The sequence below is a fragment of the Oncorhynchus nerka genome, linkage group LG22 (assembly GCF_034236695.1).
Source record: "Oncorhynchus nerka isolate Pitt River linkage group LG22, Oner_Uvic_2.0, whole genome shotgun sequence".
Lineage (NCBI taxonomy): Eukaryota > Metazoa > Chordata > Actinopteri > Salmoniformes > Salmonidae > Oncorhynchus > Oncorhynchus nerka.
Window position 1 is genome coordinate 54,759,383 of NC_088417.1, and position 16,652 is coordinate 54,776,034.

At 40.6% G+C, this 16,652-nt stretch overlaps 1 long non-coding RNA gene across 1 annotated transcript in view; it reads left to right on the forward strand.

Annotated features, from left to right (window-relative positions):
- LOC135563786 (uncharacterized) overlaps positions 1-16,368 on the forward strand; it is a 46,525-nt gene extending 30,157 nt beyond the window's left edge. The window contains exon 2 of the long non-coding RNA XR_010460501.1: positions 15,972-16,368. This is a non-coding gene — a long non-coding RNA (uncharacterized LOC135563786). The remainder of the gene's footprint in view (positions 1-15,971) is intronic.
- Positions 16,369-16,652: the final 284 nt, after the last annotated feature.

A 16,652-nucleotide genomic window follows, 5' to 3' on the forward strand; every position in this document is an offset into this window, starting at 1 on the left:
TGTTTACCCAAATGTCTCTCTACTTGAGTGAAATAACTCCTGACCCCTCATGGCTCTAATGGGAGCTGGGGGTCACCCCTAACACACGCCCTGCCTATACGGTACAACCACATTCCCAACACTAAGCACAGGCTAAGCCAGTACATAGGCCTTCACCCAGAGCAGTGGAAAACACCCTGTGCACAGCACCACTCCTTTCTGTTGAGGCCTGCCTAACAAAACATGTTGCTAAATACTGTACACATACATTAACACACAAAATACACATACACACAATTGTTTGTGTCATTGCATTGTTCGTGCTCATCCCAATATGTGGAATGCACAGATGTAATCATTGAATTAATCAATTGAACTTGTATTTCATGATTTGAAACTGAATTGAATCAATATTGCATTACACTTTAATTTAATTGACTATTCAAATGTAATATTTTTATATATTCAGTTTCAAAATGCTAGAGAGTATTTTTCTCTGCTCTGCAGAGGAGTAATAAAGGCTTAGTTCACTATTTCTGTGGATTTAAAGAAATAATAATATTATAATTTTGTTTTATAATTTATTTATCAAGGGGTGCTGCAGCACCCTCAGCACTCCTACTTCCCAAGGCTATGTAGATATTGCATTAATTGTCTATGTATCACGTTTACAAACCATAATTTCAAGTTTACCAAAGTTTAATTTATTCAACTTCTCAGATGCATTCAGATTCAGTTTTCAAATTCAGATTCAAAACCAGAGACAACATCCTGGTACTTTGCCAGCAAGGAATGGTAGAAGAGAGCAGTTTGAATCAAACACTCTCTTAAACAAGTTTCTGGTGCTTTCTGAAGCCAATGTGGCATGTTGAATTTATTTTAATTTGGCTCTAGCATTTGAACAGTTTAGGCTATAAGCTTCTATGACCCCATTCCTGAAAGCTAGGACTCTCTGTTTCCTTATATGATGCGCACAAGATATGTCAGAAGGGAGTGAGAGTGACAAACAAAATGCAAATTGGCCACATAAGAATATAGTTGCATAGCCCTGTGCAGGGCCGGACTACTCAGGGGTCACGTGCCCTGCTTGTCAGTTTCATAGAGGGTTGTGAAATACAGTCTTGGTTCTTGGTAACGTACAATATATATACATATGTATGTGGACACCCCTTCAAATGACTGGATTCAGCTATTTTAGCCCTACTTGTTGCTGACAGGTGTATAAAAATCGAGCAAACAGCCATGCAATCTCCGTTGACAAACATTGGCAGTAGAATGGCCTTACTGAGGAGCTCAGTGACATTCAACGAGCTACAACATTACCAACAAGTCAGTTCGTGAAATTTCTGCCCTACTAAAGCTGCTCCGGTCAAATGTAAGTGCTGTTATTGTTAAAGGGAAACGTCTAGGAGCAACAACGGCTCAGCCACAAAGTGATAGGCCACACAAGCTCAAAGAACAGGATCGCAGATTGCTGATGCGCGTAGCGCATAAAAATTGCCTGCCCTCAGCTGCAACACTCACTGCTGAGTTCCAAACTGCCTTAGGAAGCAACGTCGGCACAATAACTGTTCGTCGGGAGCTTCATGAAATGGTTTTCCATGGCCAAGCACCAGCTCACAAGCCTAAGATCACCATGTGCAATGGTAAGAGTCAGCTGGAGTGGTGTAAAGCTCACCAGTATTGAACAATGAAGCAATGGAAACGCGTTTTCTAGAGTGATGAATCACGCTTTACTATCAGGCAGTCTGACCAACGAATACGGGTTAGGTGGATGCTAGGTGAACGCTACCTGCCCGAATGCCAGTGGTGTAAAGCACTTAAGTAAAAAAAACTTTAAAGTACTACTTAAGTCGTTTTTTGCCAACTTTTAGTTTTACTTCACTACATTCCTAAAGAAAATAATGTAGTTTTTACTCCATACATTTTCCCTGACACCCAAAAGTACTTCTTACACTTATCAAGAGAACATCCCTGGTCATCTCTACTGTCTCTGATCTGGCAGACTCACGAAACACAAATGCTTAATTTGTAAATTATGTCTGAGGGTTGGAGTGTGCCCCTGGCTATCCGTCAATAAAAAAAGAAAAGGAAATAGTGTCATCTGGCTTGCTTAATATAAGGAAATTGAAATGATTTATACTTTTACTTTTGATACTTAAGTATATTTAAAACCAAATACTTTTGGACTTTTACTCAAGTAGTATTTTACTGGGGCCTTTCACTTTTACTTGAGTCAATTTCTAATAAGGTATGTTTACTTTTACTCAAGTATGACAATTGAGAACTTTTTCCACCACTGCCGATTGCATAGTACCAACTGTAGGAGGAGGAATAGCGGTCTGGGGCTGTTTTTCATGGTTCATCAGTGTCCAACCTCACTAATGCTCATGGCTGAATGGAAGGAAGTCCCTGCAGCAATGTTCTAACATCTAATGGAAAGCCTTCCAAGAAGAGTGAAGGCTGTTATAGCAGGAAAGGGGGGACCAACATATTAACGCCCATGACATTGGAATGCAATGTTCGACGAGCAGGTGCCCACATACTTTTAGTCACATAGTGTATTTAAAGTGTCTTGGCGTACTGAGAGAATCCGGGTACATTTCACTGCGTCATTACTCAGTCTGATTCCAGGCCCTGTCCTGCCCCCTGTCCTGTTCCCCTCTCTCTGCCAGATTTTGCCAGCCCTTATAGGGTGTGGGTGTCTCTCTATGCCAATAGCAGCTGAACCATAAATTATATTTTATAAAACTTCAGCCCCAGTTGCACACACACACACACACTCTTGATCATGACCAACATCCATGTCATTGGCACCCAGGAAGCAGATTTTGTTGGGGGTTAACTGCCTTGCTCAAGGGCAGAACAGTAGATTTTTCCACCTTGCCAGCTCAGGGATTCAAAACAGCAAACTTTCGGATTCAAACATGAGGCTACAAGACTGTTTAGCTAGTACAGGCTGGGATAGTCATCCGATAGAATACTTAGCTAGAATCTATTTAACCAAAGCACATATATCCCAAATAAATCACAGTAGGAGTTAATCAATTGTTTGACCTTGTGGATTTTAAAGTGACCAAAATCCTGAGTGGAGCTACAGCACAAATTTTTCCACTCCAGATTTTGGCCCATTGAAATAAGTAGCGTCAGACACCATTAAAACCCACTAGGTGGAGCCATTCCCACAGTAAGTACTGTCAACAAGCCCCTCAAAGTAACCAGCTGTCACGGCTGATTTCCTCCTCTTCTTCTGAGGTGTAGCAGGGATCGGACCAATACGCAGCGTAGTTCGTGCTCAACATGTTTTAATGAAAGACGAAAACGTGAACACTACACAAATACACAAAAACAACAAATGTGGCAAAACCGAAACTGTCCTATCTGGTGCAGAGACCACAAAGACAGGAAACAATCACCCACAAAGTACCCACAGAATATGGCTGCCTAAATATGGTTCCCAATCAGAGACAACGATAGACAGCTGTCTCTAATTGAGAACCAATCTAGGCAACCATAGACATACAATAAACCTAGAAGGGACACAGCCCCATAAACATACAAAAACCACTAGACAAGATTTCACCCATGTCACACCCTGACCTAACCAAAATAATATAGAAAACAAAGATAACCAAGGCCAGGGCGGGACACCAGCCGACATTGTCAAGTATTGTAAGAGTGAATGCATGTCTTTTACTCTATTTCACATATTGGCAATGTCAACTAAATCAAAAAACAATCAAATAAATAAAGGAAATCAAATCATGAATGCCTCATGAAATTTTGTAGGAATAGAGATAACTGTATTAAAGATAAGCTAATGCAATTAAAATGTACTGGCCATAAATAGAGCATAGACAATTTCTCACATTAATATCTTATTCATATATCACTTCTAAACTGCCAAATAAACATCAATATACCTTTTACAAATTCATGAGCACCTTTAATACATTTGTTTCAAGCAATAGAGCATAACATATGCTTTGAATGCTGGTCTGTTGAGAAAATCTGCAGTTTTGGGCAAATTCTCATATCACTTTGCTCAATGTCACATACAATGCTTTTGTTTGGCTGTTTAAATGTGCAGAACATTAATCAGCTATGCCTGCCCCATATGTAAGGCCCTCTGAGTGGTTGCTGGTGCCGCTTTACTTTCTTGACCTTGTCATGAGACCTGTGCCTACCCTTGGCACACTCCGTTGAAGCAGCATCAGCACTCACAACACACCTTAAATCCTTCTCTCGGATTGCTTCTAGTGTCACCAAAGTTCTGTCAAACCACAATTTGTCCATCAGATTTGATATAGCAGTGGCTCCCTCAATGCGGCTTTTGCCCATGAAGACAGTTTTGGGGCATTGCGACCATACTACAGAGTTCAGACATTCATTTGCATTCTGGGTTCCTCCGTGCAACATTATTTTGAGAAGGTTATCATTTGACATCCTATGATATACATGCACCACTTTCTGTGCAACCACTATTAAAAATGTATGGCCTCCGTGGTTTTTGTGACTGGGTGGATCTTCACCATTTTCTAGAGCTCGCTGGTACCAGCAACAATGCACACATCTATCCCTTACTGGGAAGTGAATCCTGTCGTGCCAAGTGCCATCAAGACACATTAATGTCTTTGTACCACGTTTTAGGGAAGACACAGTTGCAGACAGTGTAAAAGTAACATTTTATTACTAGAACAGCGGGCAGGCAAAACGACAGGTTAAGGGCAGGCAGAGGTCCATAATCCAGATCAGAGTCCAAAAGGTACAGAACGACAAGCAGTCTCAGGGTAGGGGCAAGGTACAGGACGGCAGGCAGGCTCAGGACAGACAGAACAGTCAAAACCAGGAAAACTAGAAAACAGAAACTATTTTAAAAAAGACCGGCGCAAGGGGAAAACTGCTGGTAGGCTTGACGAACAAAACGAACTGGCAACAGACACAGAAAACACAGGTATAAATACATAGGGGACAATGAGGGGTGATGGGAGCCACCTGGTGGGGGGTGGAGACAAGCACAAAGACAGGTGAAAGATCAGGGTGTGACACTATAATGGCATTGTAAGGGAAATGTTAATGATTGTGCAATTCTTATAACTAATTTCTGTGTTCTGTTTATGTGCTGTTCTAAATAACCAATTTCTGTGTTCATGCAAGTGGCTGATCATACAAATCCTCACTATCAGTAGCTGCAATTTCAGTACACCCAGATCTTGTTTTGAGAAAGAACGAAAGATCTCAGTTTCAAGGTCTCATCTTAGCGAAGTAAGCCTCGTGAGGTATTGGTCTGTCACATGTTATGAACCAGCATTGGTCTTGTCACATGGATGAAACAAAACGGTAATGATTCAATAATTATGCTAAATCATGCAAATATAACTTGTCTGTGTATAGCCGTATATAATACAACCTGTCACAGTCGTCATAACAATGAGACCAAGGTGCAGCTTGAGATTAATACATTATTTTATTAAAACAAAAAACACTTACACAAACTAACAAAATTACCATAATGCTATAACCACTAGTGCTGTCATGCAACTACACATAGGCATAATAACCCACAAACAATCCAAGGAATATGGCTACCTAAATATGGTCCCCAATCAGAGACAACGATAAACAGCTGCCTCTGATTGAGAACCAATCTAGGCAACCATAGACATAAAAACGCCTAGACTAGAAAAAACCCATAAACATACAAAAAACCTTAGACAATACAAAAACTACACAAACCACCCTTGTCACACCCTGACCTAACCAAAATAATAAAGAAAACAACAAAGATAACTAAGGTCAGGGCATGACACAACCGCTGGACTTCCCAGGCAGAGCTTCTGCCAGACATTCACTATGGCACATTAAGTTTGTTGGAACCTTTCCAGTGCACTGACAAATAAACAATTATTCATTTAAGATTGACTTCGAGTAAGTGTGTAAGAATTTCCACGATGGCATCCTCATCCTCCCTCAGCAATTCTGCTATGTCTGGGTCTACAGTGCCTTGCGAAAGTATTCGGCCCCCTTGAACTTTGCGACCTTTTGCCACATTTCAGGCTTCAAACATAAAGATATAAAACTGTATTTTTTTGTGAAGAATCAACAACAAGTGGGACACAATCATGAAGTGGAACGACATTTATTGGATATTTCAAACTTTTTTAACAAATCAAAAACTGAAAAATTGGGCGTGCAAAATTATTCAGCCCCCTTAAGTTAATACTTTGTAGCGCCACCTTTTGCTGCGATTACAGCTGTAAGTCACTTGGGGTATGTCTATCAGTTTTGCACATCGAGAGACTGACATTTTTTCCCATTCCTCCTTGCAAAACAGCTCGAGCTCAGTGAGGTTGGATGGAGAGCATTTGTGAACAGCAGTTTTCAGTTCTTTCCACAGATTCTCGATTGGATTCAGGTCTGGACTTTGACTTGGCCATTCTAACACCTGGATATGTTTATTTTTGAACCATTCCATTGTAGATTTTGCTTTATCTTTTGGATCATTGTCTTGTTGGAAGCCAAATCTCCGTCCCAGTCTCAGGTCTTTTGCAGACTCCATCAGGTTTTCTTCCAGAATGGTCCTGTATTTGGCTCCATCCATCTTCCCATCAATTTGAACCATCTTCCCTGTCCCTGCTGAAGAAAAGCAGGCCCAAACCATGATGCTGCCACCACCATGTTTGACAGTGGGGATGGTGTGTTCAGTGTGTTGCGTTTACGCCAAACATAACGTTTTGCATTGTTGCCAAAAAGTTCAATTTTGGTTTCATCTGACCAGAACACCTTCTTCCACATGTTTGGTGTGTCTCCCAGGTGGCTTGTGGCAAACTTTAAACGACACTTTTTATGGATATCTTTAAGAAATGGCTTTCTTCTTGCCACTCTTCCATAAAGGCCAGATTTGTGCAATATACGACTGATTGTTGTCCTATGGACAGAGTCTCCCACCTCAGCTGTAGATCTCTGCAGTTCATCCAGAGTGATCATGGGCCTCTTGGCTGCATCTCTGATCAGTCTTCTCCTTGTATGAGCTGAAAGTTTAGAGGGACGGCCAGGTCTTGGTAGATTTGCAGTGGTCTGATACTCCATCCATTTCAATATTATCGCTTGCACAGTGCTCCTTGGGATGTTTAAAGCTTGGGAAATCTTTTTGTATCCAAATCCGGCTTTAAACTTCTTCACAACAGTATCTCGGACCTGCCTGGTGTGTTCCTTGTTCTTCATGATGCTCTCTGCGCTTTTAACGGACCTCCGAGACTATCACAGTGCAGGTGCATTTATACGGAGACTTGATTACACACAGGTGGATTGTATTTATCATCATTAGTCATTTAGGTCAACATTGGATCATTCAGAGATCCTCACTGAACTTCTGGAGAGAGTTTGCTGCACTGAAAGTAAAGGGGCTGAATAATTTTGCACGCCCAATTTTTCAGTTTTTGATTTGTTAAAAAAGTTTGAAATATCCAATACATGTCGTTCCACTTCATGATTGTGTCCCACTTACTGTTGATTCTTCACAAAAAATACAGTTTTATATCTTTATGTTTGAAGCCTGAAATGTGGCAAAATGTCGCAAAGTTCAAGGGGGGCGAATACTTTCGCAAGGCACTGTATATCTGCTTATGCTCTTCTAATTAGCTTTGCCACACTCTCCATTGAATGTAGCCCTCTCTGAATCTATGCAACTAAAATGGAGGGGAAAAGTACTTATTATGTCTGTCAACATTATAGTCAGAACTGCAGGACTAAATATCCTATGTAAATAGTAGCACATCAGCATGTATTTACTTTATTTAAAGTTAATTTCTAAATAATCACAGTAGGCTACACCCCTATGACACTATAGGCCTATGTGAAAGTCTCATTGTATAGTTATGTTTTCCTATCACTCTGTTGATTCACTTTGATTACATTTGCTGGAACAAGGGAAAATATTTATACACAGCAAGTCACCTGACAATAAGGAGCTTCCCTCCCTCTTTATTTTACCTATCACTCTCCTGACATGTCTCTGATATGAGCAGAGATGCAAGGAAGGAATCCCTAGGACATTGCTTATTTTCTTTTTTGCATAACAAAGTCCAAGTTCGTGGGCTAGAAGAACCATCCTCACATTTATATAAAATGCCACATCTCCCCTGGATCACTCCTGCAGCCTGGAGGAAGAGTAAACACTCCTCCTAAAGGCATCACAATAACCTTCACAGTGTGCACATTCTATCATAACAGAATTACAGAATCCCTGGTTGGTGGGGTCTATGGTGATTGTCAGTCCAGTGTTCAGTGTCTGCCCTGTAACGCACAGCATTGAGATTGCATGCAATGACAACAAGCCCAGTCCAATGATGCTGACATACCGCCCCAGACCATGACAGACCCTCCACCTCGATCCTGCTCCAGAGTACACGCCTTGGTGTAACGCTCATTCCATCGATGATAAACGCGAATCCGACCATCACCCCTGGTGAGACAATGCCGCGATTTGTCCGTGAAGAGCACTTTTTGCCAGTCCTTTCTGGTCCAGTAACGGTGGGTTTGTTCCCATAGGCGACGTTGTTGCCGGTGATTTCTGGTGAGGACCTGCCTTACAGCAGGCCTACAAGCCCTCAGTCCAGCCTCTCTCAACCTATTGCGGACAGTATGAGCACTGATGGAGGGATTGTGTGTTCCTGGTGTAGCTCAGGCAGTTGTTGTTGCCATCCTGTACCTGTCCCGCAGGTGTGATGTTCGGATGTACCGATCCTGTGCAGGTGTTGTTACATGTGGTCTGCCACTGCGAGGACGATCAGCTGTCCATCCTGTCTCTCTGTAGCACTGTCTTAGGTGTCTCACAGTACGGACATTGCAATTTATTGCCCTGGCCACATCTGTAGTCCTCATGCCTCCTTGCAGCATGCCTAAGGCATGTTCACACAGATGAGCAGGGACCCTGGGCATCTTTCTTTTGGTGTTTGTCAGAGTCAGTGGAGTCAGTAGATAGGCCTCTTTAGTTTTCATAACTGTGACCTTAATTGCCTACCGCCAGTAGTGTCTTAACAACCGTTCCACAGGTGCATGTTCATTAATTGTTTATGGTTCATTGAGCAAGCATGGGAAACAGTGTTTAAGCCCTTGACAATGAAGATCTGTGAAGTTATTTGGATTTTTAATAATTATCTTTGAAAGACAGGGTCCTCAAAAAGGGACGTTTCTTTTTTTGCTGAGTTTATTTTCTTTCTTTCACTGCTTTTCTCACATTGACTTACTGAGGTAGCCTATTCTTATTCACAAACTAAGTATATTCTTTGAGATTTTCTAATTTTGTCTCTCTTTACATTGATTCTTCATGGGGAGTTATTTTCAGACAAGGAAGTGCTGCGCGACACGTGAGGCATTTTAACCTATCAGGTTGCTGGAAAGGGCCTTTAAATGCCAGTAACCAATCAGATGTCAGGAAATTACTCATCTTTCAGCATGAAGCACTACGTCTACAAAAGATATAGCCATGTATGGAGTAGCTAACGATATGCTCCGGAAAACAAGCTTTTGAATGATATATGATTCAACATGGAGATTTTTAAAAATAGCAGTTGAAGTTCTACATGAAACATGCTAACAATAACAAAATGTATGCTAGGTGTAAATCAAATCAAATTGTTATTTGTCACATGCTCCGAATACAACAGGTGTACAGCCTTACCTTGAAATGCTTACTTACAAGCCCTTAATCAACAATGCAGTTCAAGAAAGATATATATTTTTTTATTACTTAATAAACTAAAGTAAAAATAGTCAAATTAAAATAGAAAGTAACACAATAAAAATAGCAATAACAAGGTCAATAACAAGGTCAATGTGCGGGGTACAGTTTAGTCAAGTTATTTTGCACATGTAGGTAGGGGTAAAGTGACTATGCATAGATAATAAACAGCGAGTAGCAGCAGTGTAAAAAGAAAGGAAGGGGGAGAGCAAGTCAATTTAAATAGTCCGGGTGGCCATTTTTTTAATTGTTCAGCAGTCTTGTGGCTTGGGGGTAGAAGCTGTTAAGGAGCCTTTTGGTCCTAGACTTGGCGCTCCGCTACCGCTACCGCTTGCCAGATGGCAAAATCTGAAATGTTTTGCTAGTGGTGCCTGGCCTTAAGAAAGGTCAAGTGCGGCGTGATGACGTGGGAGTGGATAAGTGGGTCTCTAGGGTATCCTGACTCCTGAGGTTTCTTTGAGGGAGCAGGTAGAGAAAGCCCAGGCCACTGATGATGGTGAACAGGCATGTGATGATTCCTCCCCTCCAGGTCTTCCAATGTCCATCCCCTACCTAACACACACAGAACATCAGGTGTGAATGAATTGCAGATCTTTATTAGGACTCTCTATGGAGGAGGACATCAAGCAACCTATGTTGAAATTACATCTGAATAATATGTTTTTGCATCAATGAATGTGAAAGATGTTTTCAATGATCACACATCTGATCACACATGGGAGAGAAATTATGGAAATTTGATTTCTACATTTTTTATGGGTCAATTTTGATGGGTAGTGCAAGTGTATTGCCTAATGTGAAAACAGGACTATAGAATATTACATTCAAATGGCAATTTTGCAACATGTATCTTCCATTTTTGGATTAACTGGTTTTTAAATCAACTATACTGAACAAAAATATAAACGCAACATGCAACAATTTGAAAGATTTGACTGACTTACAGTTCACATAAAGAAATCAATCAATTTAAATAAATAAATGAGGCCCTAATCTACGGATTTCACATGACTGGGAATACAGATATACATCTGTTGGTCACAGATACAGTACCTTTAAAAAAGGTAGGGTTTGCAGCTCCTTTTGCAGCTTGATCGGGCTGTTGATTGTGGCCTGTGGAATGTTGTCCCACTCCTCTTCAGTGGATGTGAGAAGTTGCTGGATATTGGCTGGAACTGGAACACGCTGTTGTACATGTCGATCCATAGCATCCCAAACATGCTCAATGGGTGACATGTCTGGTGAGTATGCAGGCCATGGAAGAATGGGACATTTTCAGTTTCCTGGAATTGTGTACAGATCCTTACGGCATGGGGCCGTGCATTATTACACTGAAACATGAGGTGATCGCGGCAGATGAATGGCACAACAATGGACCTCAGGATCTCATGACGGTATCTCTGTGCATTAAAATTGCCATTGATAAAAGGCAATTGTGTTCGTTGTCCGTAGCCAGTGGTGAAAAAATGACCCAATTGTCATACTTGAGTAAAAGTAAAGATACCTTAATAGAAAATGTCACCCAGTAAAATTCTACATTAGTAAACGTCTAAAAGTATTTGGTTTTAAATACACTTAAGCATCAAAAGTAAATGTAATTGCTAAAATATACTTAAGTATCAAAAGTAAAAGAATAAATCATTTCAAATTCCTAATATTACGCAAACCAGACTGTTTGTCTCCACCCCCCTCCAGGTGACGCCCATCTTCCCCATTATCCCCAGTGTATTTATACCTGTGTTTTCTGTTTGTCTGTTGCCAGTTTCATCAAGCCTACCAGCGTATTTTCCGTGCTCCTGTCTTTCTCTAGTTCCTGTTTCCTCTACCTTGCGGGTGTTATCAGCATTCGCTATGAATACTGGATTTTGTGGTTCACTACGAGCAGACGAATATACAGGGAGATGAAACTTCCTGGCTCTACCAGTGTTTTAGCTTGTGGTTTGGATAATTGTGATATTTATGATAACAACATTTAACATAGTAATGACTATATGCTGGAGCAGAGAAAGGGTGAAATTCCCCTTTAACAAAAGGCACATCTCAATAGGTGGACCAGGTATCCTCAAGACATGGCACAAGTGGGGAAGTGGGCATTTCCTCTTTTGTTCTCTAATTCTTCTTTGTTGTTTCTGCAAGCAAGGGGGAAGCCGATGACATCACAAGGCACCATTAAACCAACTCCTTGATTGGCCTACTCCATAAAGTTTGCAGTTGTGTCTATTTTCTTGTTTTTCTATATTTTAATTTTTTATTACTATTTAGCTTCTTTTGTATACCCTTAAGTGAGTGTACATGACTGTATTTATACATGGGATATTGTTTTTCAACAGGAACATTTCAAAAATAGCTGGATTGCTTCTTTAAGTAGAATTTTGTATGGCTCAATTTGTGGAAATGCTGTGATCAGTCATCCTCTTTAATGTTGTGATTCACAAACACATGATGACCACGATTTGAATGCTGCAACTGAGACGGAATGAAGTCAAGTGACACACACTGAGACTCCGAGTATGACTGGACATGCGAGAGTCGGATATTTGTGACCAAAAAGGGGTGTAGAAGCACATCAGCGCCCCATTTTATGTTTATTCTATGGCCAACCATCTCTCTAGCTACCCCTTATTCCACACTATGCCTTTTATGCCGCATGGTCCCTCAACTTCCGACACTTTGGAATTCTCCATCTTACTTTTATAAACCCACCCTACATTCACCCATTTGGATGCTTACTTCACTTGTTCTTCTCCTGATTTTAAAATGTCTAGACTCAGTTCCACGCTTAAGTGTTGTGGTGTACTTTGTATTTGCTACCATTTTTTCACCTGTGAAATGCTGTCCTATTTATTCTGGGATTCAGATTGAATGCAGTGGTTAAGGTGCTTCTCACAACTGACAGCAGCAACATGGACCTGTTAAATTGACAAGGGTGTTGATATACAGTGCCTTCAGAAAGTATTCACACCCCTTTTTCCACATTTAGGTGTGTTACATAATGTCAAAGTGGAATTATGTTTTTCGATATATATTAATTTAAAAAAATGAAAAGCTGAATTCTTGAGTCAATAAGTATTCAACCCCTTTGTTATGGCAAGCCTAAATAAGTTCAGGAGTAAAATGTTGCTTAATAAGTTGCATGGACTCACTCTGTGTGCAATAATGGTGTTTAACATGATTTTTGAATGACTACCTCATCTCTGTACCCCACACATACACATACATCTGTAAGGTCCCTCAGTCGAGCAGGGAATTTCAAACACAGATTCAACCAAAAAGACCAGGGAGGTTTTCCAATGCCTCAAACAAGGGCACCTATTGGCAGATGAGTAAAAAAACAGGCATTGAATATCCCTATTAATTACACTTTGTATCAATAAACCCAGTCACTGCAAAGACACAGGCGTCCGTCCTAACTCAGTTGCCAGAGCAGAAGGAAACTGCTCAGGGATTTCACCATTATGACAATGGTGATTTTAAACCAGTTACCGAGTTTAATGGCTGGGATAGGATGGATCAACAACATTGTAGTTACTCCACAAATACAAACTTAATTGACAAAGTGAAAATAAGAAATCAGAACACAAATATTCCAAAACATGCATCATAGGTTGCAAGATCGAATCCCTGAGCTGACAAGGTAAAAATCTGTCGTTCTGCCCCTGAACAAGGCGGTTAACCCCTTAAGCCATCATTGAAAATAAGAATTAACTGGCTTACCTAGTTAAATAAAGGTTTAAAAAAAATGCAACAAGGCATTAAAGTAATCTGCAAAAGATGTTGCAAAGTAATTATCTTTTTGTCATAAATACAAAGTGTTATGTTTGGAGCAAATCTAATCCAACACATTACTAAGTACCACTCTCAATATTTTCAAGCATAGTAGTGGCTGCATCATGTTAAGGGTAGGCTTGTAATTGTTAAGAACTTTCAGGAAAGGGAGTGGAGCTAAGCACAGGCAAAATCCTAGAGGAAAACCTGGTTCAGTCTGCTTTCCACCAGGCACTGGGTGGTGAATTCACCTTTCAGCAGGACAATAACCTAAAACACAAGGCCAAATATACACTGGAGTTGCTTGCCAAAAAGACAGAATCTTTCTGAGTGGCTGAGTTACAGTTTTGACTTAAATCTACTTGAAAATCGATGGGAAGACCTTGAAAATGGTTGTGTAGCAAGGATCAACAACCAATTTGACAGAGCTTGAAGACTTTTGAAAAAAGTAATGGGCAAAGGCTGTACAATACAGGTGTGGAAGTTTCTTAGAGACTTACCCAGAAACACTCAAATCAAATAACCTTTTTTTCACATGCGCCGAACAGTTTACTTACGGCCATTATCCAACCATGCAGAGTTTCCAAAAAGTAAGTACGAAAAAATGTCTAAATAAACTAAAGAAAAATAGTAACACAATAAAATAACATTAACGAAGCTACATACAAGGGGTACCGGTACCGAGTCAATGTGCAGGGATACGGATTATTTGAGGTAATTGAGGTAATATGTATTTACTGTGGGTAGGGGTAAAGTGACTATGCATATATAATAAACAGTAGCAGCAGTGTATGTGAAGAGTGTGAAGGAATGTGAATGTGTGTGTGTGTGTGGCGTCCATATGCATGTGTGTGTGTGTGTGTGTGTGTGTTTTATGTGTGTATCCGTGTGGGAGTACAGTGCATTCTGAAACTATTCACACACCTTCACTTTTTCCACATTTTGTTATGTTACAGCCTTATTCTAAAATGGATTAAATTAAACATTTTCCTCATCAATCTACACACAACAAAACAGAAATACCTTTTAATGTGAATGTGTGTGTGGCGTCCATATGCATGTGTGTGTGTGTGTGTGTTTTATGTGTGTATCTTTGTGGGAGTACAGTGCATTCGGAAAGTATTCACACACCTTCACTTTTTCCACATTTTGTTACGTTACAGCCTTATTCTAAAATGGATTAAATAAAACATTTTCCTCATTAATCTACACACAAAACAGTATTCAGTATTGCTATGACACTCACAATTGTCTCAGGTGCATCCTCTTTCAATTGATCATCCTTGAGATGTTTCTACAACTTGATTGGAGTACACCTGTTGTAATTTCAATTAATTGGAAATTATTTGGAAAGGCACACACATGTCTATATAATGTCTCACAGTTGACAGTGCATGTCAGAGCAAACACCAAGCCATGAGGTTGAAGGAATTGTAAGTAGAGCCCAGAGACAGGATTGTGTCGAGGAACAGATCTGGGGAAGGGTACAGAAACATTCTGCAGCATTGAAGGTCCCCAAGAACACAGTGGCCTCCATCATTCTTAAATGGAAGAAGCGTAGAAACACCAAGACTCTTCCGAGAGCTGGTCGCCCGGCCAAACTGACCAATCAGGGAGAAGGGCCTTGGTCAGGGAGGTGACCAGGAACCCCATGTTAACTTTGACAGAGCTCTGTGGAGATGGGAGAACCTTCCAGAAGGACAATCATCTCATCAGGCCTTTATGATAGTGGCCAGATGGAATCCACTCCTCAGTAAAAGGTACATGACAGCCCGCTTGGAGTTAGCCAAAAGAAACCTGAAGACTCCAAGACCATGAGAAACAAGAGTATCTGGTCTGGTGAAACCAAGATTGAACTCTTTGGCCTGAATGCCAAGCATCACGCCTGGATGATGGTAAAGCATGTGCAAAGCTGCCATCAAGGCAAAGGGTGGCTACTTTGAAGAATCTCAAATATAAAATATATTTTGATTTGTTTAACAATCTTTTTGGTTACTACATGATTCCATATGTGTTATTTCATAGTGTTGATGTCTTCTCTATAATTCTACAATGTAGAAAATAGTAAAAATAAATAAAAACCCTTGAATGAGTAGGTGTGTCCAAATTTTGACTGGTACTGTTTATTTATATTCCGGACTCTGACATTGCTCATCCTAATATTTATATTTTTATTTCCATTATTTTACTTTTAGCTCTGTGTATTGTTGTGAATTGTTAGATATTACTGCACTGCTGGAACTAGGAACACAAGCATTTCGCTACACCCACAATAAAATATGCTATTACGAGTATGCAACCTATAAAATTTGATTTTGAATCCACACAGCTTTTAAACTCTTTGTGGGACCTGATATTTTGGGGCAGTGCATGGTTTGTAGGGTGAAGTGGTAGGATGGGAATAAGTTGGGATGCTATGTGGCATTTAAAGTATCTTACTCAGCCCTACATTCTTAATTTTTTATAAACTTTTTGTGGCGTACAGCAGGTCAGCCACCAGAGGGAGACTTGTCGAGGCCTGGTGACAGACGGAGTATACATCACGAGGCGATGGCTCCATCTGCTGGACGTGCCAAGACTCGACGGGCTCTCCGGCCAGGACTAATTAGGGCTGATTGGGAGTTGGTGAGTAATCGAGGGCTGATTGCTCACCAGCTATCCCAAAAAGCTGCCAGAAGGGCAGCACACAGGAGAGAGAGTGGGGGAAGAAAGGACTCCCGTATAGACGGTTGCAGAGGTGACTGGAGTGAGTTCAGTTTTTTGATCCCCACAAGATAGAGCAAGACCCGGAGCCAAGAAGACGGTATCCCGGAGAGGGTCTCATGGGGGAGACCTATTCTTTTCTTTTGAGCTATTACTTTAATAAACACCTTTAAAACTGAGCTAATCCTACTCTGTTCATGTCTGATCTGTGTAAACGTTTTAACCCAACCCCCTGGAGTGCTACATTTTATTTAACCAGGGAAAAACACATTGAGACCTAGGTCTCATTTGCAAATGTGCCCTAGGAACAATACAGAAAAAACATTTTACACAATTAAAACAATATAAAAATCCCTAGCTTTTCTCCTGAAGATACCCAGAGACAACAACACCCAAATTAAACGTTACTTGGAGATTATTCCACATGACAGGGGCCTGGTAAAAAAGGCAGATTTGGCCAACT